This window comes from Nomascus leucogenys, chromosome 13, assembly GCF_006542625.1.
Source record: "Nomascus leucogenys isolate Asia chromosome 13, Asia_NLE_v1, whole genome shotgun sequence".
Lineage (NCBI taxonomy): Eukaryota > Metazoa > Chordata > Mammalia > Primates > Hylobatidae > Nomascus > Nomascus leucogenys.
Window position 1 is genome coordinate 39,778,574 of NC_044393.1, and position 24,491 is coordinate 39,803,064.

The 24,491-nt window shown below is 43.0% G+C and overlaps 1 protein-coding gene and 1 pseudogene across 3 annotated transcripts in view; one reads left to right on the forward strand and one right to left on the reverse strand.

The window, feature by feature from the left end:
• ABHD12 (abhydrolase domain containing 12) overlaps positions 1–24,491 on the forward strand; it is a 98,338-nt gene that overhangs the window by 26,599 nt on the left and 47,248 nt on the right. The gene's annotated exons all lie outside the window — the stretch shown is intronic.
• Positions 16,158–18,932, reverse strand: LOC100579799 (annotated as a pseudogene). The gene has a single exon (XR_004033072.1). The product of XR_004033072.1 is annotated as a histone acetyltransferase KAT2B pseudogene (transcript).

The window sequence follows — 24,491 nt, forward strand, 5'->3', positions numbered from 1 at the left end:
CGCCTTGATCTCCAAAAGTGCTGGGATAACAGGCATGGGCCACCGTGCCCGGGTGTAAGATTTTCAAACGCAAAATAAATATCTGATAGCTTTCTTATATACCAGTAACCAGCTGGCTGGAAAGATGGAACAGGATAAACTTTTATTTCACAGTATCAACAGCAACAACAAAATACACATCTAAGAATTACATAACAAATACATAGAATGTTACCTAGGCGAGGTGGCACATGCCTGTAATTCCAGTGAGCTGAGATTGCACCACTGCATTTCAGCCTGGGTGAGGGAGTGAGACTCTGTCTCAAAAAACAAAACAAAAAAACACACATAGAATGTTTATCAAGAAAATCATTAAACTTTACTGAGAGACATAAAATAATATTTAAGTGGAAAGATACAGTTTGTTTTTAGATGAGAACATATAATGAAAAGATATTGTTCCTTTTTCAAATAGATTTCATGCAGTTCTGGCTGGGATTGGTCAGCCTCAGCTTCCTATTTAGAGAGGTCAGAGTGCAGGGGCCTGAGTGAGTCTGGCAACATGGGGATTCTGTGGTTGCAGACGGCAAGCTTCAGTGTGCACCAGGGACTGGAGGTTCAGCAGCCGCATAGCGTGGGGTTGCAGGGGCTGTGGGCCCTGTATCTTTTGCTGCTAAGCTCACCTTGGCCTGCCTCCAGCTTCCAGCTCTCTGAGAGTTGCAGAAGATGGCTGGGGGTTCTCCACAGTTTTCTAAACTTTAACATACTTCTGCTTTTAGTGTATCTGGCCTTCGTAGTCCAAACCTTCTATGGTTTACCCTCTGCAGAGAATAAATCTTCAGTCTCTTGATGAATTGGGGCAGTGGCCCCACTCTGTTCAGTGAGGTAGAAGCCCAGAGGGGTTTTTCCAATTGTCCCCCTGATTCTGGCCTCCACCTGATCTTCCCGCCACGGCTGTTGGTTCATATGCTTTGTCTTCCCCCGTGCTGGTTTCGGACTTTTCTGGATCTGTCACCTTAATTCCTGTCCTTCTGTTTTCCAGCTTCTAACGTGGTATTGGTGTCTCTCCTCTCATTCTTGACCACTATGGTTTTATGTCCTTTTAAAATTTTACTGTCATTTTAGTGGCATTTTAAGAGGAAATAGTTAAATCTACCATCTTTAGCCTCAAACATAAAACTGTAACGTGTAGCCAAGCATGGTGGCTCACACCTGTAATCCCAGCACTTTTTGAGGCCAAGGTGGGTAGATCACGAGGTCAGGAGTTCAAGACCAGCCTGGCCAATATGGTGAAACCCTGTCTCTACTAAAAATACAAAAATTAGCCAGGCATGGTGGTGCACGCCTGTAATCCCAGCTACTTGGGAGGCTGAGGCAGGAGAATTGCTTGAACCTGGGAGGTGGAAGTTGCAGTGAGCCGAGATCGCGCCACTGCACTCCAGGCTGGGTGACAGAGTGAGACTCCATCTCAAAAAAAAAAAAGTAACGTGTTCAAGGTGGCATTTTAAACACAGCGAAGAATTGCTTGGGTTGGGTAACTATTTAGAGATACAGAAATTTAGAACCCTACGTCCCACTATATACCAAAATAAATTCCAGAGAGACTGAATGTAAAGTGTAAAGCCCTAAAATAAAAAGAATACTTACCCACTCTCAAGGACAGAGGAGAACATCAAGAAACCATAAAGAAGAAGATGAATAGAGTAGAAATACATAAAAATTTAAAATGCTCCTTAATTAAAAAAAATCCTAAACAAAATAGCGACAAATGATAGAGGGAAATATTTTTAACGTACACTTATATAGTGTCAGACAAAGATTTAGCATCCTTAATATAAAAAGTTTTTGGCCACACAGTGGCCACAGTGGCTCACACCTATAATCCCAGCACTTTTCGGAGGCTGAGGTGGGAGGATCACTTGAGGCCAGGAGTTCGAGACCAGTCTGGCCAACATGGTGAAACCCTGTCTCTACTAAAAATAAAAAAACTCACCAGGCATGGTGGTACATGCTTGTAGTCGCAGCTACTTGGGAGGCTATGGCATGAGAATTGCTTGAACCTGGGAGATGGAGGTTGCAGTGAGCCGAGATCGCACCACTGCACTCCAGTCTGGGCGACGGAGCAAAACTCTTTCCCCGCTTACCCCTACCTAGACAAAGTTATTATACATCAATAATGAGAAGATAATATGAGATATTTTGTCATTAACCACAATGATTAGAGCAGCATGTTATTTTGATTTTTAAAAATGTATAGAAGAAACAGTGAAATAGAAATGGTATATGCAATTTTTTGTTTTATACAAAGGAGGCATCATTAATGCATGCTAGGGTAATTGTATACTTGTTTGGGAGAAAATAGTTTTGTCATCTCATATATGCTAAAATAATTCCAGATTAACAGTAACTGTTGTTAACATTTTGGTTATAACTTTTCACACTGTGCATACACCTGTATTTTTGCATTTTTACATATGGTTTTATAAACTCTAAAACCACTATATTCTGGATTTTCATCCAGGTCTTCACATAGAGATGGCATTGCTTTGAATGACTACATAGCACCTACTTATCCCATTGATGCCAGCCTCCCTTGGCACTGGTGTGGCACAGTGCTGTCTGACCCTGAAAGGTGTTCTGGAGGGTGGCTGATGTGGACAAGGGGTCCAAGTTCATGTGTGCCCGGAGTGCCACCCTATGCACTCTGCACAGGTCTGCATAGGTCTCCTGCCATCTCCTAGCCTGAGGCCTACGGATGTGGAGTTTGTACCTTTGTGGCCTCTTCTGGGTACTCACTGTGTTTTGACATATACTGAGGAGGGTGTGCAGGTGATGGTGCTAGTTTGCTTGTACAGAAGCAAAGAAAGAGGGATAAAATGCAGACCAGTGAGGAAACAGGCAGTAATGTTAGGAGGCCTTCACAAACTTCACTGTTGCCCATGAGGATAGACCAACAGTTGGTGGAATGGTAGCTGGAAGAAACTCTTCCCTGCAGCATATCATGAATTCAGGGAAATTTTAGAAGAATAGTCACTGACTTTGCCAGTAAAGATCCTATATTATGTGCACCCAGCATCCTTGTGATAAATGGGCTCATCGTTTATTTAATCAGCTTCCTATTGATGGACAATTGGCTTCTTCCTAGTTCTTGCTATTATTAGCAACTTTCATATGTCTAACTTTTGTTCCTTTGTTAAAAGTGTCCAGTTATTTAGGGTAATTTGAGATTTGATGGGTCAAAGAGTATGAATATTTAAAATTTTGAAACTGTTACCAAGGTGACTTACAACATGATTAGGAAGTTTTGCCTTCCTACCAAGAGAGTCTCAGTGCCCATTTCCCCCACCCCTGCCAACATTAGATGGTATTATTATTATTACAGTTTTTGAGACAGGGTCTCACTCTGTCACCCAGGCTGGAGTGCAGTGGCATGGTTTTGGCTCACTGCAGTCTCGACCTCCCAGGCTCAAACAATCCTCCCATCTCAGCTTCCTGAGTAACTGGAACTACAAGCATGTGTCACGACACCCAGCTAATTTTTGTATTTTTTGTAGAGGCAGGGTTTTGCCATGTTGTCCAGGCTGGTCTCGAACTTGTGGGCTCCAGTGATCCTCCTGCCTTGTCCTTCCAAAGTACTGGATTACAGGTGTGAGCCACTGCACCTGGCCATTAGGTGACATTATTATGAATGTCAGTTGATGGGTGAGATTGAAATTTGTGTGATGTTTGCCTTTCATATATATATTGCATAATATTTATATCACTTGAATCTTAAATCTTTTATAAATTCTTACTTTCCCTTGAACATATTTTGGATGGTCCAAGTTGTGTTTAAGAAACTCATCTTATCCTACAGAACCAATTTTTCTACCTAATGAGAAAGTGGTTCACAACAGAAACTGCAGACCTCATTCATTAGCTTCATCCCACCAATACTTCTTGAGCATCCAAATTCTGGGCACTGGTGATAGAGCATCGACAACAAGAGCTACGCTACTTATTCTTGGGGAGAGATTCTGTCCATCATGTTAGAGATAAATGTTTCGTTGCAGACAGAAGGGAAAGGAGTGAGTCTGATACAACATGAGAGCCTGATTAGGCTGGATGGCCAGGGGACTTTGGAGAATAGCAGTGAAGCATATGTCTGGAGGAGGCAGAAGATTTGGGGCCCCTGTGAGAGACTGAAAGGCGCTGGAGAGTCAGGGGTTGGGTGAGCAAGTGCTAGAGAGGGGGCAGCAGCGTGGGGCACAAGGTCCTGGACCAGTTTTAGAGGCCCTTGGCAGGATTAGGGGGGCATTGACCCCAGACATAGTCTCTGGGGTTTGGGAAGGAAATATCAGGCCTTCTAGTTATATTTCCCCAACCTCTGAGGAGACCTATTTAGTTCAGTTTACTGTGTCTTTCTTTGTTCATATGTAGAGAGCAGAGTCTTGTTATATTGCCCAGGCTGGTCTTGAGCTCCTGGCCCAGGTAGTTCTCCTACTTTGGCCTCCCAAGGTGCTGGGATTACAGGTGCGTGCACTGTGCGGCCTCAGTGTGCTGCTCACTGCCCAGTCCTCATTCGAGATGCCTGCCTTGCTAAGCATTTCCCTTCCTGCCTCATTCATATGCACAGCAGCCCATTAGGGCAGATTCCATCACAGTCAGAGGCTCTGGAGACCCCTCTCCTACCACTCTGCCACCTGCCACTCTGCCACAGTGCTCCGCAGGGCTTTTAAAGTCCTCAGACTGAGGGCCCAGCGCTCTCTTCCTCCCCGGTCAAAGGAACCAGGGCAGGTTGTTCAAACACTTACCCTGGATAGTGGGAGAAAAAGGGAATCACTGTCAAACTGGCAAAGGGAACGCTGGCACCTCTACCACACTCCCTGCCCCGCTGCTGTTCAGCAAGGCCCTGAAGGCCCACACATCCCAGTCCTGCAATCTAAGGGATGTCCACAGAGGGACCCGCACCCCGCAAGGAAAGTGTGCAAGAGCAGCGCATGGGAAAGCCATCTGCCACCTCTGAAAGCAGACAGGTGGCCATCTGCCTGGCTGAGCTGATAGAAAAGGCTCTTGCAGGCACCGAGTATTTATCGATATGTGGCAACCTAAGGAGCCCTATGCCCCCGTGGGAAGCAAAACCTCTGCAGTCTCAGGTGCGAGAGTGGAGACCTAGAGGAGCTACCATGAATGCCTGACCCTGGATGTGTTTTTTCCCTTGCAGTTTTACAGATGCTGTTTGATGGGAAGGCTCTACATAGCACACTTAGGGTATGCCCTTCGTCACCACCAAGCACAGAAGCTGCATCAATAGAAACAGGCTTCATCAACACACATGATCTTGTGGGCCCCCCTGGTTGTTAGATTGGCTTTTGTTCTCTCAGGAAAGGACTCTATCTGTCCATCAGTACCTCCTATTATTGGCCCAGTTTCACAGCTCAAAGCATGCAAAAGGAAGTCAGCCTCCTGAAACATAAATGACAACTTTTTTTTTTTTTTTTGAGACGGAGTCTCGCTCTGTCACCCAGCCTGGAGTGCAGTGGCACGATCTCGGCTCACTGCAAGCTCCGCCTCCCGGGTTCACGCCATTCTCCTGCCTCAGCCTCTCCGAGTAGCTGGGACTACAGGCGCCCACCACGACGCCCGGCTAATTTTTTGTATTTTTAGTAGAGACGGGGTTTCACCGTGGTCTCGATCTCTTGACCTTGTGATCCGCCCACCTCGGCCTCCCAAAGTGCTGGGATTACAAGCCTGAGCCACCGCGCCCGGCCTAATGACAACTTTTATTTGGTGGCATGCAGTGAAACTTTTGTTTTCTTAAAAAATACCCTTTATGGGCTGGGCGCAGTGGCTCATGCCTGTAATCCCAGCACTTTGGGAGGCCGAGGCCGGCGGATCACGAGATCAAGAGATCGAGACCATCCTGGCCAACGTGGTGAAACCCCGTCTCTACTAAAAATACAAAAATTAGCTGGGCGTGGTGGTGGGCACCTGTAATCCCAGCTACTTGGGAGATTGAGGCAGGAGAATGGCTTGAACCCGGGAGGCGGAGGTTGCAGTGAGCTGAGATCGTGCCACTGCCCTCCAGCCTGGTGACAGAGCAAGACTCTGTCTCAAAAAAAACAAAAAACCCTTTATACTTTGTCAAATGCAGTATGGGAAATTAAAGTACAAAACAACAAAAAGACACCCTTTAAATTTGCCCAAAGAAAATGTTTTACTCTTTTAGCAGGAAATGGTAAAAACAAAAAGGGGGAAGTGGCAACAGAAAGCTTTCTAGATTGAGTTCAGGGACACAGCATTTCTCCTTAAGCATGATGAGCTCAGCTTCATTTTTTTTCTATATTGCCCTTAAAACTGGGGACAGGGTCTGTTTTTTAAAATCTTTGTTTTCTGCATATTTCTCTTTGATAGGCAGCAGCAGGGAATGGAAGTGCCCTTCTTGTAGTCTTGAGGGGCTGCATTAAGTGTCGTCCAGGATGGAAAACGTCAGGTGTGTACATGCATGATGTGGCACCAGTGAATCCAGTGGTGCCCAGAACACCCCACTGTAGCTTAGCAGGAATGTGCTGCATTATTTGAGAGTGGGGGCCCTCTGGGGTGATTGTACCTTTACTTTTCCTGTTTCCTGATCCAAATACAAAATCATTGACAGCTCAGACCTCTTAGGAAATAATGTCTTTGTTGTTCAAAGTAGTCTAATTATGCTTGAGTGTCTGTTCAGAAAGCACAGAAAGAGAAGAAAGAGAAAGCAAAGTCAGGTAAGAGAAGGGATAGATGTGATTGGGGTAGGTTTCTAATTCTGAGCTGCTGGAGGGAGGCCAAACACTGTCATTCTAAGAAAATACGACAGTCAAAAGCTGAGGAAACCAGACAAGTTAATTTTTTTTTCTAAAATATTTTTTTTCTAATTATAACAATTCTATCTTAGATAGGATTTTATTGCACTTAATAGTTTGGCTTGTCAGATTTCTTCTGGTGTCACTGTCTTTCACCATCCATTTGGGATCCTGTGGTTGTGTAAATGGTGAACCAAGAGGGTCCTCATCATGGCCATCAGGAAAGATGGAAAGATGGGCTGTGTCCAGTTCCAATGGACAGTGCATCTTGTACACAAGCCTCAGCTTTTCATCTGTAACACATGGCTTATGTACAGCCTTTTAGACTATGAGGCATGAATAGCAAACAGTGGCAATCGATGCTGAAAAACCAGAATGTTTAAAAACTGGGCCATAAAAATGTAGAACGTATTCTGTCACCAAAGCTGGGGTCAGTGGGGTGGCTGCCTTCCTGCCCCCCAATTCTCCCCAGACCTTCCTGCCTGCCTGTTTCCTGCCTCCAGGACAGTATGCACCCTGTGTCCATCTTCTGCCCCTACACCTGTGAACTGGCACCACAGGTGGGAACAGCCCTTCAGGCCAGATTCTCGTTATTGGTTTTTGCTTTACTGCCAAATATGATCTAGTGCTACATTCAACTTAGTTGATTTATTGAGGCTAGAAATTCCTACCCATTTGTTTATTCACTTAGGAATTTGGTTTAGGTGGGGTGGAGCCAAGATGGCCGAATAGGAACAGCTCCGGTCTCCAGCTCCCAGCCCCAGCGACACAGAAGACGGGTGATTTCTGCATTTCTGCTTGAGGTACCGGTTTCATCTCACTAGGGAGTGCCTAACAGTGGGTGCAGGACAGTCGGTGAAGCGCACTGTGCGCGAGCCGAAGCAGGGCGAGGCATTGCCTCACTCGGGAAGCGCAAGGGGTCAGGGAGTTCCCTTTCCTAGTCAAAGAAAGGGGAAGCAGACGGCACCTGGAATATCGGGTCAGTCCCATCCTAATACTGCGCTTTTCCAACGGGCCTGGAAAACGGCACACTAGGAGATTGTGTCCCGCACCTGGCTCGGAGGGTCCTATGCCCACGGAGTCTCGCTAATTGCTAGCACAGCAGTCTGAGATCAAGCTGCGAGGAGGCAGCGAGGCTGGGGGAGGGGCGCCCGCCCGCCACTGCCCAGGCTTGCTTAGGTAAACAAAGCAGCCAGGAAGCTCAAACTGGGTGGAGCCCACCACAGCTGAAGGAGGCCTGCCTGCCTCTGTAGGCTCCACCTCTGGGGGCAGGGCACAGACAAACAAAAACTCTGCAAGAACTTCCACAGACTTAAATGTCCCTGTCTGACTGACAGCTTTGAAGAGAGTAGTGGTTCTCCCAGCACGCAGCTGGAGATCTGAGAACGGTCAGACTGCCTCCTAAAGTGGGTCCCTCACCCCTGAGCAGCCTAACTGGAAGGCACCCCCCAGTAGGGACAGACTGACACCTCATTCAACCCAGTACTTCTCTGAGACAAAACTTTCAGAGGAACTATCAGACAGCTGAATTTGTGGTCTCATGAAAATCCGCTGTTCTGCAGCCACCGCTGCTGACACCCAGCCAAACAGGGTCTGGAGTGCACCTCTAGTAAACTCCAACAGACCTGCAGCTGAGGGTCCTGTCTGGTAGAAGGAAAACTAACAAACAGAAAGGACATCCACACCAAAAACCCATCTGTACATCACCATCATCAAAGACAAAAAGTAGATAAAACCACAAAGATGGGGAAAAAACAGACCAAAAAAACTGGAAACTCTAAAAAACAGAGCACCTCTCCTCCTCCAAAGGAATGCAGTTCCTCACCAGCAACGGAACAAAGCTGGATGGAGGATGACTTTGATGAGTTGAGAGAAGAAGGCTTCAGACGATCAAACTACTCTGAGCTACGAGAGGAAATTCAAAACAACAGCAAAGAAGTTAAAAACTTTGAAAAAAAATTAGAAGAATGGATAACTAGAATAACCAATGGAGAAGAAGGGCTTCAAGGAGCTGATGGAGCTGAAAGCCAAGTTTCGAGAACTACGCGAAGATTGCAGAAGCCTCAGTAGCAGATGCGATCAACTGGAAGAAAGGGTATCGCTGATGGAAGATGAAATGAATGAAATGAAGAGAGAAGGGAAGTTTAGAGAAAAAAGGATAAAAAGAAATGAACAAAGCCTCCAAGAAGTTTGGGACTATGTGAAAAGACCAAATCTACGTCTGATTGGTGTACCTGAAAATGATGGGGAGAATGGAACCAAGTTGGAAAACACTCTGCAAGATATTATCCAGGAGAACTTCCCCAATCTAGCAAGGCAGGCCAGCATTCAGATTCAGGAAATACAGAGAACGCCACAAAGATACTCCTCGAGAAGGGCAACTCCAAGACACATTATTGTCAGATTCACCAAAGTTGAAATGAAAGAAAAAATGTTAAGGGCAGCCAGAGAGAAAGGTCGGGTTACCCACAAAGGGAAGCCCATCAGACTAACAGCTGATCTCTCAGCAGAAACTCTACAAGCCAGAAGAGAGTGGGGGCCGATATTCAACATTCTTAAAGAAAAGAATTTTCAACCCAGAATCTCCTATCCCGCCAAACTAAGCTTCATAAGTGAAGGAGAAATAAAACACTTTACAGACAAGCAAACGCTGAGTGATTTTGTCACCACCAGGCCTGCCCTAAAAGAGCTCCTGAAGGAAGCACTAAACATGGAAAGGAACAACCGGTACCAGCCACTGCAAAAACATGCCAAATTGTAAAGACCATCGAGACTAGGAAGAAACTATAGCAACTAACGAGCAAAATAACCAACTAATATCATAATGACAGGATCAGATTCACACATAACAATATTAACGTTCAATGTAAATGGGCTAAATGCTCCAATCAAAAGACACAGACTGGCAAACTGGATAAGGAGTCAGGACCCATCAGTGTGCTGTATTCAGGAAACCCATCTCACGTGCAGAGACACACATAGACTCAAAATAAAGGGATGGAGGAAGATCTATCAAGCAACTGGAAAACAAAAAAAGGCAGGGGTTGCAATCCTAGTCTCTGATAAAATAGACTTTAAACCAACAAAGATCAAAAGAGACAAAGAAGGCCATTACATAATGGTAAAGGGATCAATTCAACAAGAAGAGCTAACTATCCTAAATATATATGCACCCAACACAGGAGCACCCAGATTCATAAAGCAAGTCCTGAGTGACCTACAAAGGGACTTAAACTCCCACACAATAATAATGGGAGATTTTAACACCCCACTGTCAGCATTAGACAGATCAACGAGACAGAAAGTTAACAAGGATATCCAAGAATTGAACTCAGCTCTACATAAAGTGGACCTAATAGACATCTACAGAACTCTCCACCCCAAGTCAACAGAATATACATTTTTTTCAGCACCACACCACACCTATTCCAAAATTGACCACATAGTTGGAAGTAAAGCTCTCCTCAGCAAATGTAAAAGAACAGAAATTATAACAAACTGTCTCTCAGACCACAGTGCAATCAAACTAGAACTCAGGATTAAGAAACTCACTCAAAACCGCTCTACTACATGGAAACTGAACAACCTGCTCCTGAATGACTATTGGGTACATAATGAAATGAAGGCAGAAATAAAGATGTTCTTTGAAACCAACGAGAACAAAGACACAACATGCCAGAATCTCTGGGACACATTCAAAGCAGTGTGTAGAGGGAAATTTATAGCACTAAATGCCCACAAGAGAAAGCAGGAAAGATCCAAAATTGACTCCCTAACATCACAATTAAAAGAACTAGAAAAGCAAGAGCAAACACATTCAAAAGCTAGCAGAAGGCTAGAAATAACTAAAATCAGAGCAGAACTGAAGGAAATAGAGACACAAAAAAACCCTTGAAAAAATTAATGAATCCAGGAGCTGGTTTTTTGAAAAGATCAACAAAATTGATGGACCGCTAGCAAGACTAATAAAGAAGAATAGAGAGAAGAATCAAATAGATGCAATAAAAAACGAAAAAGGGGATATCACCACCGATCCCACAGAAATACAATCTACCATCAGAGAATACTACAAACACCTCTATGCAAATAAACTAGAAAATCTAGAAGAAATGGATAAATTCCTCGACAAATACACCCTCCCAAGACTAAACCAGGAAGAAGTTCAATCTCTGAATAGACCAATAACAGGTTCTGAAATTGTGGCAATAATCAATAGCTTACCAACCAAAAAGAGTCCAGGACCTGATGGATTCACAGCTGAATTCTACCAGAGGTAGAAGGAGGAACTGGTACCATTCCTTCTGAAACTATTCCAATCGATAGAAAAAGAGGGAATCCTCCCTAACACATTTTATGAAGCCAGCATCGTCCTGATACCAAAACCTGGCAGAGACATAACCAAAAAAGAGAATTACAGACCAATATCCTTGATGAACATTGATGCAAAAATCCTCAATAAAATACTGGCAAACCGAATCCAGCAGCACATCAAAAAGCTTATCCACCATGATCAAGTGGGCTTCATCCCTGGGATGCAAGGCTGGTTCAACATACGCAAATCAATAAATGTAATCCAGCATATAAACAGAACCAAAGACAAAAACCACATGATTATCTCAATAGATGCAGAAAAGGCCTTTGACAAAATTCAACAACCCTTCATGCTAAAAACTCTCAATAAATTAGGTATTGATGGGACGTATCTCAAAATAATAAGAGCTATCTACGACAAACCCACAGCCAATATCATACTGAATGGGCAAAAACTGGAAGCATTCCCTCTGAAAACTGGCACAAGACAGGGATGCCCTCTCTCACCGCTCCTATTCAACATAGTGCTGGAAGTTCTGGCCAGAGCAATCAGGCAGGAGAAGGAAATAAAAGGTATTCAATTAGGAAAAGAGGAAGTCAAATTGTCCCTGTTTGCAGATGACATGATTGTATATCTAGAAAACCCCATTGTCTCAGCCCAAAATCTCCTTAAGCTGATTAGCAACTTCAGCGAAGTCTCAGGATACAAAATTAATGTACAAAAATCACAAGCATTCTTGTACACCAATAACAGACAAACAGAGAGCCAAATCATGAGTGAACTCCCATTCACAATTGCTTCAAAGAGAATAAAATACCTAGGAATCCAACTTACAAGGGATGTGAAGGACCTCTTCAAGGAGAACTACAAACCACTGCTCAATGAAATAAAAGAGGATACAAACAAATGGAAGAACATTCCATGCTCATGGGTTGGAAGAATCAATATCGTGAAAATGGCCATACTGCCCAAGGTAATTTATAGATTCAATGCCATCCCCATTAAGCTACCAATGACTTTCTTCACAGAATTGGAAAAAACTACTTTAAAGTTCATATGGAACCAAAAAAGAGCCCGCATCGCCAAGTCAATCCTAAGCCAAAAGAACAAAGCTGGAGGCATCACGCTACCTGACTTTAAACTATACTACAAGGCTACAGTAACCAAAACAGCATGGTACTGGTACCACAACAGAGACATAGATCAATGGAACAGAACAGAGCCCTCAGAAATGATGCCGCATAGCTACAACTATCTGATCTTTGACAAACCTGACAAAAACAAGAAATGGGGAAAGGATTCCCTATTTAATAAATGGTGCTGGGAAAACTGGCTAGCCATAGTAGAAAGCTGCAACTGGATCCCTTCCTTACACCTTATACAAAAATTAATTCAAGATGGATTAAAGACTTATATGTTAGACCTAAAACCATTAAAATCCTACAAGAAAACCTAGGCAATACCATTCAGGACATAGGCGTGGGCAAGGACTTCATGTCTAAAACACCAAAAGCAATGGCAACAAAAGCCAAAATCGACAAATGGGATCTCATTAAACTAAAGAGCTTCTGCACAGCAAAAGAAACTATCATCAGAATGAACAGGCAGCCTACAGAATGGGAGAAAATTTTTGCAACCTACTCATCTGACAAAGGGCTAATATCCAGAATCTACAATGAACTCAAACAAATTTACAAGAAAAAAACAAACAACCCCATCAAAAAGTGGGCAGAGAACATGAACAGACACTTCTCAAAAGAAGACATTTATGCAGCCAGAAAACACATGAAGAAATGCTCATCATCACTGGCCATCAGAGAAATGCAAATCAAAACCACAGTGAGATACCATCTCACACCAGTTAGAATGGCCATCATTAAAAAATCAGGAAACAACAGGTGCTGGAGAGGATGTGGAGAAATAGGAACACTTTTACACTGTTGGTGGGACTGTAAACTAGTTCAACCATTGTGGAAGTCAGTGTGGCGATTCCTCAGGGATCTCGAACTAGAAATACCATTTGACCCAGCCATCCCATTACTGGGTATATACCCAAAGGACTATAAATCATGCTGCTATAAAGACACATGCACACGTATGTTTATTGCGGCACTACTCACAATAGCAAAGAGTTGGAACCAACCCAAATGTCCAACAACGATAGACTGGATTAAGAAAATGTGGCACATATACACCATGGAATACTATGCAGCCATAAAAAATGATGAGTTCGTGTCCTTTGTAGGGACATGGACGAAACTGGAAAACATCATTCTCAGTAAACTATCGCAAGGACAAAAAACCAAACACCGCATGTTCTCTCTCATAGGTGGGAATTGAACAATGAGAACTCATGGACACAGGAAGGGGAACATCACACTCTGGGGACTGTTGTGGGGTGGGGGGAGGGGGGAGGGACAGCATTAGGAGATACACCTAATGCTAAATGACGAGTTAATGGGTGCAGGAAATCAACATGGCACATGGATACATATGTAACAAACCTGCACATTGTGCACATGTACCCTAAAACCCTAAAGTATAATAAAAAAAAAAAAAAAATGCAAAAAAAAAAAAAAAAAAAAAAAAGAGGAATTTGGTTTAGGTCTTGAAATAAGAACCTCCCAGTCCTTAAAGATTAAAGGCTTTATTTGGCCGCTCCAGGATGGCTTCCTTTGTCTCCAAATTCCCATTCCCCTTGGGTTTATACAAAGACCACTGCAAAGGAGAGTCCAGCATCCTCAGTATCCTCACCAGCCTGTTCCAAATGTCAGCAGCAGGGGAGACCTTGAGACACTGAAGTGCAGGTGGTGGCACGTTAGTGATCACGCAGCAGTCATTCTTTGATGAGCAGAAACCATGGCCTGACGTTGAGTTTGGTTCTGCAGAGGACAGAAGGAAAGGCCAGGAAGGTGAAGTGAGCAGTGTGTCCCAAGGTGTGCAGACAGCCATTGGCCCAGGCAGGCTATGGTCTCTAGGCCCAAGACAAATTTGATTTGTCTATGCCTCGGGTGCTTGCTTATTTCCTGGACCTTGGAAGGATCACAGCGATTCTCCCCTAAGAGCCAAGGGTCTGCCTGCTGGGGGTAGAAACTAACATTCTCAGTCCTGCTCTAAAGTGGACCCAGCAGCAGCCCAGCCTGTACAGAATACGGCTGGGTCAGGCTTAGATTCAGCTGTGTTTTTCCCTTTGGGGCCTTTATCTGTGTGCCCTCCTGAGTGCTGCATAAATAACCATATTCCCAAACACATGTTTTGAGAGCGTTGTCTTTTGGAATAGTTAGAGGGTAATGCTGCATATTCTGCTTAAATATTTACATATTCTGCTTATAAATTTGCTTATTCTTTAAATTTTTTCTTTGAGTTATTTACTTTCATTTACAGATACTTGTCCACACTTTGGGAATTAACTTTTTTTTTTTTTTTTTGCTCTTTAAAATATAATTTAAAACTATTTTGTACCAGTACAATATATTAATTTTACAAATGTAAAATTTTATCAGCTGTTAAAGCATTTGCAAAAGCCACACATTCTACTTCAGCTTTATTGCACAATATCTATAAGAAAATATTAATTTTTAAATTAGAAAACATAAAAATGCTTTCAATATAGAAGAGACAATCTGATTTTAAAGACAATACTCTATAAGAATGTCTACTCAGAAAAGAACAAACTTTCACAGCATACCAGCTGGACAGATGCTTCGGCAGATCCGGTACAAAGCACTGTTTAAAACCAGTCCAAGATACTTAATCCAAACTGTATCATGATTCTTCATTAGAAATCTAGACACCACTCATGGTGGTTTCTTATACTTCAAAAAATTGAGGCATTTTCAGTGTGAGCATTCTGAATATCTCTTACATATCAAAAACAATACTTCCAACTAAATAGCCGTTTGCAGGGCTCTTTTTCCTTCATGCAGACTATCACTGGCAACTGTTTTTAATGACTATTCATGACCATTTTATTTATGCTGATAGAAAACATCAAGTTAAATACGCTTTTAAAACTTTGTCCTTTACAAAAATCAGTTTATAAATTTGTATCATAAAAATTAGTGTTGAGACCATCAAGATGGCCTTCATTTATATGGTTGTATATTAGTTGGTTTTCCCAGAGTTGGGCTGGCAGATGTCTCACTTTTCTATGTAGTGTAATCAGGAAATAAATCCAAGCACTAAACTGGAATCCCAAGACAGATTAATAAGGTTGCATGATGGATTTTAGGGGGTTATGACCCTGGACCCATATACTAATATGGGTGTTAAAATACTGACAGCAAACCCTGTTGGGAATTTAATTTACCTCAGACAATAAACATAATCTGGAGAGACAAAAAGGAAAATTTTCATTTACATATTATCAGTGTGGCTGTGTATCATAGAAAAGAAAAAGACCCTTTGTTAGAATGAGCATTCACCAGATTGATATATATATAGACCACACATCTTTTCCTATTAAAGCATGTTGATTCAATCTCATGTGTTTTCAAGCTTATGCCTTTGTGGGCAGGGAAATTATCTTTTGGAACTTATGGCCTGCGTAAGCAAAGTCAAATATCATATTACACATTTGTGTAGAGACAATAATTATTAAAATAGTGGTTATGTACTAACAAGTTTGTTGTAGGTAGACAGAATTATCAAAAACTAGATGCTTATTTAAAAAGTTTGCATTATTTAGAATTTCTTCCTTAGGAACCAAAGCAGTCGCTTTCCTGGAACTGCATTTTTCAGAACTGCTCAAAGCACCTCATCTAGATGAGCGTTTTAAAAAATATATATAACAAGCCTATAAAGTGACTTCAAACATCACATATTTCACCTCTTACAGGCTTTTTAAAAATCATGTATCCCTTCCTTAAAGTCCTTCAGAATAAAATAAAAATAAACTCTCACATGCCATTAGAAAAAAATGGAAACATTCATTCACGGTCTGAAAATTTTACGGATTTCCCCAAATTTTGCTACTATGTGCAATTTCCTTACACACAGGTTTTGAGGAAACCCCTAATCATCTATCATGAAATAGCTAATGGACATGCCATAGAAAATTTACCTTAATAGTAGTAAATAGATTAAAATCTATTCCATAAAATAAAAATGTCCTATGACTTCAATTTAAATACATATCTGAAAAGCTAAAAGGAGGTTTTTTGTTTTTCAAAAGTGCTAATTATTACATTTACAAGTCTCTTCAATACATCATGTCCAATTCTTTGTAAAAAAACTAAACCACCTTGCTTTAGGCACACTGCTTGATGAGTTTCTAAGAAGCAGAGGGGAAAAAAATCTCTTGTCAATACAGCTTCCTTGATTTTACTGAAGAATAATTTCTCCAGGATATTGGCACATTTGTAGTATTCACTCTCAGGGGGGTTGTACTCTTTGCAATTGGTAAAGACTCGCTGTAAGTCTGCCATGAATAATTTCTTAGATACGTAGTACCTATTCTTGAGGCGTTCACTCATGGTTTTCAGATCCATGGGGAACCTTATAACTTCATAATATCCTGGAGCTTCTGTTCTCTTCACAGGTTCCATGAAGGGCCAAGCGCTTTGATGGCTCTTCACCTGCTGGAGGAGGCTCTTGAGCATGCTCTAAAGCTGGTCAGGGTCTCTGGGCTCTTTACTTTTCTCTTTTCCGCTTGGTTTCCAGCCTGTCTCTAATTCCAGGAATGCTTTCTATAGGAATCTGTCGAACTCCATCTTTAAAACATGAAAGTCCAGGGTAAACTTTTCGAATCTGTGCCTGTTTTCTTTCAATCAGCTTTTTAATTATCTCCTTCTGCTTTTTAATGATGACAGAAAATTCTGTGTACGGGATCCGTGGATTTAGCTCACATCCCATTAAAGTGGCTCCTTCATAATCCTTGATATAGCCAACATATTTGGTTTTAGGTATTTTAATTTCTTTGGAGAAACCCTATTTCTTAAAGTATCCAATTGCATATTCATCTGCATATGTGAGGAAGTTCAGGATGTCATGCTTTATGTGATATTCTTTCAAATGATTCATCAGGTGTGTTCCATAGCCCTTGACTTGCTCGTTTGAGGTTACAGCACAGAAGACAATCTCTGTGAATCCTTGAGATGGGAACATACGGAAACAGATACCATCAATAACATGGCCATCTTTAATTAAAGCAAGGGTTTTGTGTTTCGGGTCAAAGACGAGCCGTGTGATGTATTCTTTCAGCATTCGGGGCACCTGGTGGGAGAAAACGTTCTGTAGGCCAACCAGCCACATCAGGATCTTCTTGTTTGGTTTCTGGTTGAGGGAATTGCCAACCACGTGAAATTCAGTTACACCCTTGCGCTCCTCCAACCTTGCCGCCTCATCCCTGGCTGAGTGTGCTGACAGAAAGTTGGTCTCTGGTCCAAGCATTGCTGCAGGGTCCGTGATGGTAGACATAATCTCGTTGATTAATTCCATCGGAATATCCCCTATAACTCGGGGTTTCTTGGCCTCCTCTAGAACATGAGAATCAGTCATTTTCCTCTTTTCTCCTGGGTTTGCCTCAAGTCCAGAAGAGGCTTTGCAGGCAGGACTGCTGCTCCCTGCATTTGGCTGCTCAAGGGAAGATGAGGTTGAATTGTATGAAATTGTCCCAGCCACAGGAGTTGGATTGATAACTGTTTGGATGCCTAGCTGGCTGGTTCTGGAAGAGGCTGAGAGAAAATCCTGATCCTAGATGAGAGAATTTTGACTATAAACTTCTTCTTCTAGCATGGACAGAAATTTTGGGAAGTGAGTGAGGATTAGAGTTCGTTTTTCAAGAGGCAGTCTATCTTTTTCCTGTCTTGCTTGTTCCAGGAGTTGTCGCCTCATAACAGTGAAGACCGAGCGAAGCAATGTTCTCCCAAACACCTGTGTGGTTTCGTACCGAGGTAGACTGTCGCAGAACTGTGGCATGTTGCAGTAACACAGCCACCTTGTGTAGTTCTTTGTATCCAGAAATATCATCATTGGGAGATCGCAGTCTTCGTTGAGATGGTGCCTCCAGATGCCAATAGTTGATGCGGTTTAGGAACATTTTTGCCAACTCAACTATTGTTTGCCTTTCTTTTGCTGGCAGGTGACTAAATTTGTACTGTACAAGGTTATTCACACCCTGTTCAATGCTAGGTTTTTCAAATGGGGGTTTCTTTTCCAAAGAGCCTTCAACCACAGGTTTTCCTCTTTGTAAAACACACTTTCTCAAGAGCTTAAATAGATAGAAATAAACTTGTTTGGTGTCTGCATCTTCTTCCTTGTGGACACAGGTAAAGAGATATTCCACATCCAATACTATTCCCAGGAGTCTGTTCATTTCTTCCTCTGACACATTCTCCAGGAGGGAAACATGAGCAGCTAGGGCATGGCTACAACTCCGACAGGATTCTATTAGACTGACAATTATTTGCTGCAGATCGGCTCTGGAGGGAGTGGGTGAGGGGTTAGGGTTTTTCCAGCCATTACATTTACAAGACTCCTCGGCCTTGCAGGCGGAGTACACTCCGAGTTTCTCCAGTTTCTTGGCCTGCGGAGCGGAGCGTAGTTGCACTTTCTTCACTGCGATTCGGGCCGAGCCACCGCCTCCCGGTCCTTCGGCCGTGCCCGCTGCAGCCACTGCCGTCGCCGGACCGCAGGCGCCCGAGCCCCCGGCAGCAGCGGCGCAGGGGGAGCCCTGCGGGGACGCGAGCGGCAGCGCCGCAGGCTGCGGGGGCAGCGCCCCGGGCTGGCCCCTGCCCCGGCTTCTGCCCCGCAGCTGCCCGGCCCGGCCCCGCCAGCCTCGGACATGCGGCCCCGGAGCACGTCAGGAGGCCGGGAATTAACTTTAAAGGTACATTAAACATGGCATGTTTGCCAGGAAAAAAAAAAACAAAAACAAACCAAAAACACCTAAGGCTTGCCCTCAGCTCTAGAATTTGGAAAAAGCATTATATGAGATTTCTGATTTATTTTGTCTATTATTTTGGTATTACTTAGAAGATTCAATTTTTAAACTAGCTAGTTTTCATTTACAGATTCTTTATATGTGTCCTCCATAATTAGATGACAGAACTATAGTGGCGATAGAGCTGCTAATTTAAAATCACCAATTTTGGAGGCTCTGTTTATTTATAAAAATAGAGACAGGGTCTCACTCTGTTGCCCAGGCTTGAGTGCAGTGACGTGATCATAGCTCACTACAGACTCAGCCTTCAGAGTAGCTTGAGAGTATGGGTGCACACCACCACATTTCGTTAATTTTTTTTTTTTTTTTTAATAGACCTGGTCTCACTGTGTTGCCGAGGCTGGTCCTGAACTCCTGTCCTCAAGCTATTCTCTTGCTTTGGCCTCCCAAAGTGCTGGAATTATAGGCATCAGCTACCATGCCTGGCCTGTATGTATTTTAATTGGAATTCATTTTAATTTTGAGAAATCTTTTTGATAGATATGTACAATAAGTAGATACCCCCTTTTTTTTTTTTTGAGACAGAGTCTCGCTCTGTCGCCCAGGCTGGAGTGCAGTGGCGCAATCTCGGCTCACTGCAAGCTCCGCCTCCCGGGTTCGCGCCATTCTCCTGCCTCAGCCTCTCCGAGTAGCTGGGACTACAGGCGCCCGCCACCACGCCCGGCTAATTTTTTGTATTTTTAGTAGAGATGGGGTTTCACTGTGGTCTCGATCTCCTGACCTCGTGATCCGCCCGCCTCGGCCTCCCAAAGTGCTGGGATTACAAGCGTGAGCCACCGCGCCCGGCCCAATAGTAGATACCCTTTTCAAGAACACTGTCCTGAGCTTCAGAGATACAGATAGTCACTTAATTAGCAGTCCCTTCATTTAGCCTATCACTTTAATAAACAAATGTGGTTGTGCCAGGGGTGGTGACTCATGCCTGTAATCCCAGCACTTTAGGAGGCCGAGGTGGGTAGATCACCTGAGGTCAGGAGTTCCAGACCAGCCTGGCCAACATGGTGAAACCCTGTCTCTACTAAAAAAAATACAAAAATTAGCCAGGTGTGGTGGCATGTGCCTGTAGTCCCAGCTACTTTGGAGGCTGAGGCAGGAGAATCGCTTGAATCCAGGAGGCGGGGGTTGCAGTGAGCTGGGATCCTGCCACTGTACTCCAGCCTGGGCAACAGAGTGCGACTCTGTCTCAAAAATAATATAAAAGGTCAGGTGCTGTGGCTCACGCCTGTAATCCTAGCACTTTGGGAGGCCAAGGCGAGTGGATCACATGTGGTCAAGAGTTTGAGACCAGCCTGGCCAACGTGCAACCTCGTCTCTACTAAAAATACAAAAATTAGCCAGGAATGGTGGCGGGCACCTGTAATCCCAGCTACTTGGGAGGCTGAGGCTAGAGAATCTCTTGAACCCAGGAGGTGGAGGCTGTGGTGAGCCGAGATCATGCCATTGCACTCCAGCCTGGGCTTCAGAGAGAGACTCTGTCTCAAAAAATAAAAATAAAATAAAAAATAATCAAATATGGTTGTTTACTGTGCCTAGCACCATGTTAGACACAGTGTGTAGGTTTTTTGTTTGTTTTTTGAGACACAGTTTCGCTCTTGTTGCCCAGGCTGGGATGCAATGGTGCGATCTCAGCTCACCACAACCTCCACCCCCTGGGTTCAAGCAATTATCCTGCCTCAGCCTCCCGAGTAGGTGGGATTACAGGCCTGTGCCACCACCCCCTGCTAATTTTGTATTTTTGGTAGAGACAGGGTGTCTCCATGTTGGCGAGGTCCCAACCTCAGGTGATCCACCCGCCTCGGCCTCCCAGAGTGCTGGGATTACAGGTGAACCACCGTGCTGTCCAGTTTGTTTTAAATGATAATAAAAGTCCTAGTCTAGAGCCTGAGGGCCAGGGTCAACTTGAGGCCAATAAAATTAGACTTTCCAGGGCAAGTCCCAAGCATCAGGATTTTGTAAATGTTACAGGAGACTGCAGTACACAGCCAAGTGTCTGTCAAGCAAAGTGACTTCCAATGCAGTTATTTCAATGGGAACAAGACACACACTGTGAAACAGAAAAAGGTGTGAAACTCTAAAGTACAGTGGAAGCCCAAAGAAGGTGATGGTGGTTCTGATCCTTTTTTTGCACTAATGATCATGGGACAGTAATTCTTTGATTATGGGTTCATCAAGCACAAACTATGAGCCTGGCATTGAGTTAAGTGCCTTGGAGACAAAGGTGAAAGACAAAGTCTTTGCTGGCAGGAATCCATCATATTGGAGAAGAAAGACAACCAGATCCAATGATGTCACTGTTGGGAAGAAAACAACCTTTCTTCCACCAACTTAGATCCAAATTGTTAGGGGGACTGTGAATTAAATGACAATAGACAGATTAACGAAGAAATGTTTATTATGTATATGGCAATACTCTAAGAGAGAGTAGCTCTCTGAAGAGGAGGTGAAGGTTTATATACCAGTGTAATAAGGGTGTGTGTGTGTGTGTGTGTGTGTGGATTCATAGGATCGAAGCCTCTGATGAGGCTTTTTTACAGCTTTTTTTTTAATGCTCTGGTACCCAAGGTCAATCATCAACCTGACTGGAGATCTTCCCAGAGCAAGAGGTTTGTGGCAGCTGACTATCATAAAGTTCTGCTCTAGTCAGATAAGGGAAGTTCAGATAAGATGTCTTTCTGCATTTGCTGTAATTCTGTTAACAGGTTTCTCTGGGATCCCCAAAGGGGGTCCATTCAGTCTGTTGAGGGGCTTAGGATTTTATGTTTAGTACTCTTGGGGTACTAATTTACTGTATTAGTCTGTTCTCATGCTGCTAATAAACACATACCTGAGACTGGGTAATTTATAAAGGAAAGAGATTTAATGGACTCACAGTTCCACATGGCTGGGGAGGCCTCACTATCATGGTGGAAGGCAAAGTCACGTCTTACATGGCGGCACACAGGAGAGCTTGTGCAGTGGGACTCCCATTTATAAAGCCACCAGATCTTGTGAGACTTACTACCATGAGAAACAGTATGGGGGAAACTGTCTCCATGATTCAGTTGTCTGTACCTGGCCCCACTTTTGACACATGGGGATTATTACAATTCAAGATGAGATTTGGGTGGGGACACAGCCAAATCATAACATGACAACTGTTTTTTTATCTTCCAGTTTTTATGGTTATACTTTGTATTTTCTCTTGCCTTATTGTTTTAACTTGCACTTCCAGAATAGTGTTTTAATTGTGGTGATGCTAGTGAATATCCTATCTCTGTCTAGTATTTTACTGCTATGTTTTGCTTCAGTTTGATTACTGGTTTGAAACAGGTATAAACTTGATCATCCTAAGGGAATGTTCTGTATTCCTATTTCACTAGGGGTTTTATTATTGGGACTACATGTTGAATTTTACTAACCTTTTAAGCCCCTCTCTTATCCTCACTATTGATGCAGCTGATATGTTTGCTCCTGAAATAAAACCTATTTGGTGATATTATGTTAGCCTTTCATTATGTTCTCTAGATTTCATTTTTTATTGGGATGAAATATATGTAACATAAAATTTACCATTTTAACCATTTTGAAGTGTATAATTTAGTGGCATTAAATACTTTCACATTGTTGTGCAAACATCACCACCATTCATTTCCAGAACTTTTCACCATCCCAAATAGAAACTCTGAAACCATTAAGCAATACCTCCCCATTTTCCCCTTCCGACAACTCCTGGTAAGCACTGTTAGACTTTCTGTCTGTATGAATTTGCCTATTCTAGGTACATCACATAAATGGAATAATATATTTATCCTTTGTGTCTGGCTTATTTTACTTAGCATAATGTTTTAAAAGTTCATGTTGTAGCATGCATCCAAATTTCATTCTTTTTATGGCTACATAATACTCCATTGTGTGTGTATCCATTCATCTGTTCATTTGTCGATTTATTCATCTGCTGATGGACACTTGGGTTACTTCCACCTTTTGACTATTATGAATAATGCTGCTATGAACATTGGTCTACAAGTATCTGTTTCAGTCCTTGATATCAGTTCTTTGGAGTATATATCGAGGAGTGGAATTGCTAGATTAGATGGTAATTCTAGGCTTAACTTTTTGAGGAATGGCCAAACTGTTTTCCATAGCTGCTGGACTATTTTATATTCCTACCTGATTTGTTTTTATACTACCAGCATGTTTGTATCTCTTCATATTTGAAACTGTTGGTAGTTTGCTTTGTGGTGCTATATTGATTCCATTTTCACATTATACTAAAGCCAGCTTTGATTTTTAATGTGATGTCTTTTTTTCCCCGTTTTGCCAGATTGTATGATATGATATCTATTTCTTTTTTTCTTTTCTTTCTTTTTTTTTTTTTTTGAGACGGAGTCTTGCTCTGTTGCCCAGGCTGGAGTGCAGTGGCGCGATCTCGGCTCACTGCAAGCTCCGCCTCCCAGGTTCACGCTGTTCTCCTCCCTCAGCCTCCCGAGTGGCTGGGACTACGGGTGCCCGCCACCACGCCCGGCTATTTTTTTTTTGTATTTTTAGTAGAGACGGGGTTTCACCGTGTTATCCAGGGTGGTCTCAATCTCCTGACCTCGTGATCCGCCCATCTCGGCCTCCCAAAGTGCTGGGATTACAGGCATGAGCCACCGCAACCGCCAATATCTATTTCTTAAAATTTAGGGGGAAATGCTTGTCAATCCTTCTGAGATTAGTGGCTTTCAGGGATGTAATTCTTTGATAGCTTTGTCTAATACCTCCTTTGGAGAAAGGTTTAATTAGTTTTTTTCCACACAATTTGAGTGAGTTTTTGCTACTTACTTATTTATTGAGATGGAGCCTTGCTTTGCTGCCCAGACTGTAGTGTCATGGCTAGTCACAGGCTCAGTCACAGCTCATTACAGCCTCGACCTCCCGGGCTCAAATAATTCTCCCATCTCAGCCTCCCGAGTAGCTGGGACCACAGGCTCAAGTCAGCACACCCAGCGCATTTTTTTTTTTTTTTTTACGAAATGGTTTGTGTCATTGAATTATCAAAATTGTATTGGTTTAGCAAAGTACATAGTATTCTTTATTAAAAATAAAAATCTCATCTACAGCCATCTGACCTTTTTGATCCCTGATTTTGTATATTCATATTCTCTTTCTAGCCCAAAACTTACTAGTCTATTTCTTGCTTTTTCTTGAAGAACTAGCTCTTGTATTTGTTGTTTTTATCTGTGAACTTTTTTCCTTTTTTTTTTTTGAGACGGAGTCTTGCTCTGTTGCCCAGGCTGGAGTGCAGTGGTGCCATCTCAGCTCACTGCAATCTCTGCCTCCCAGATTCAAGCGGTTCTCCTGCCTCAGCCTTCCGAGTAGCTGGGACTACAGGTGTGTGCCACCACGCCCAGCTAATTTTTGTATTTTTAGTAGAGACAGGTTTTCACCACGTTGGCCAGGATGGTCTCGATCTCCTGAC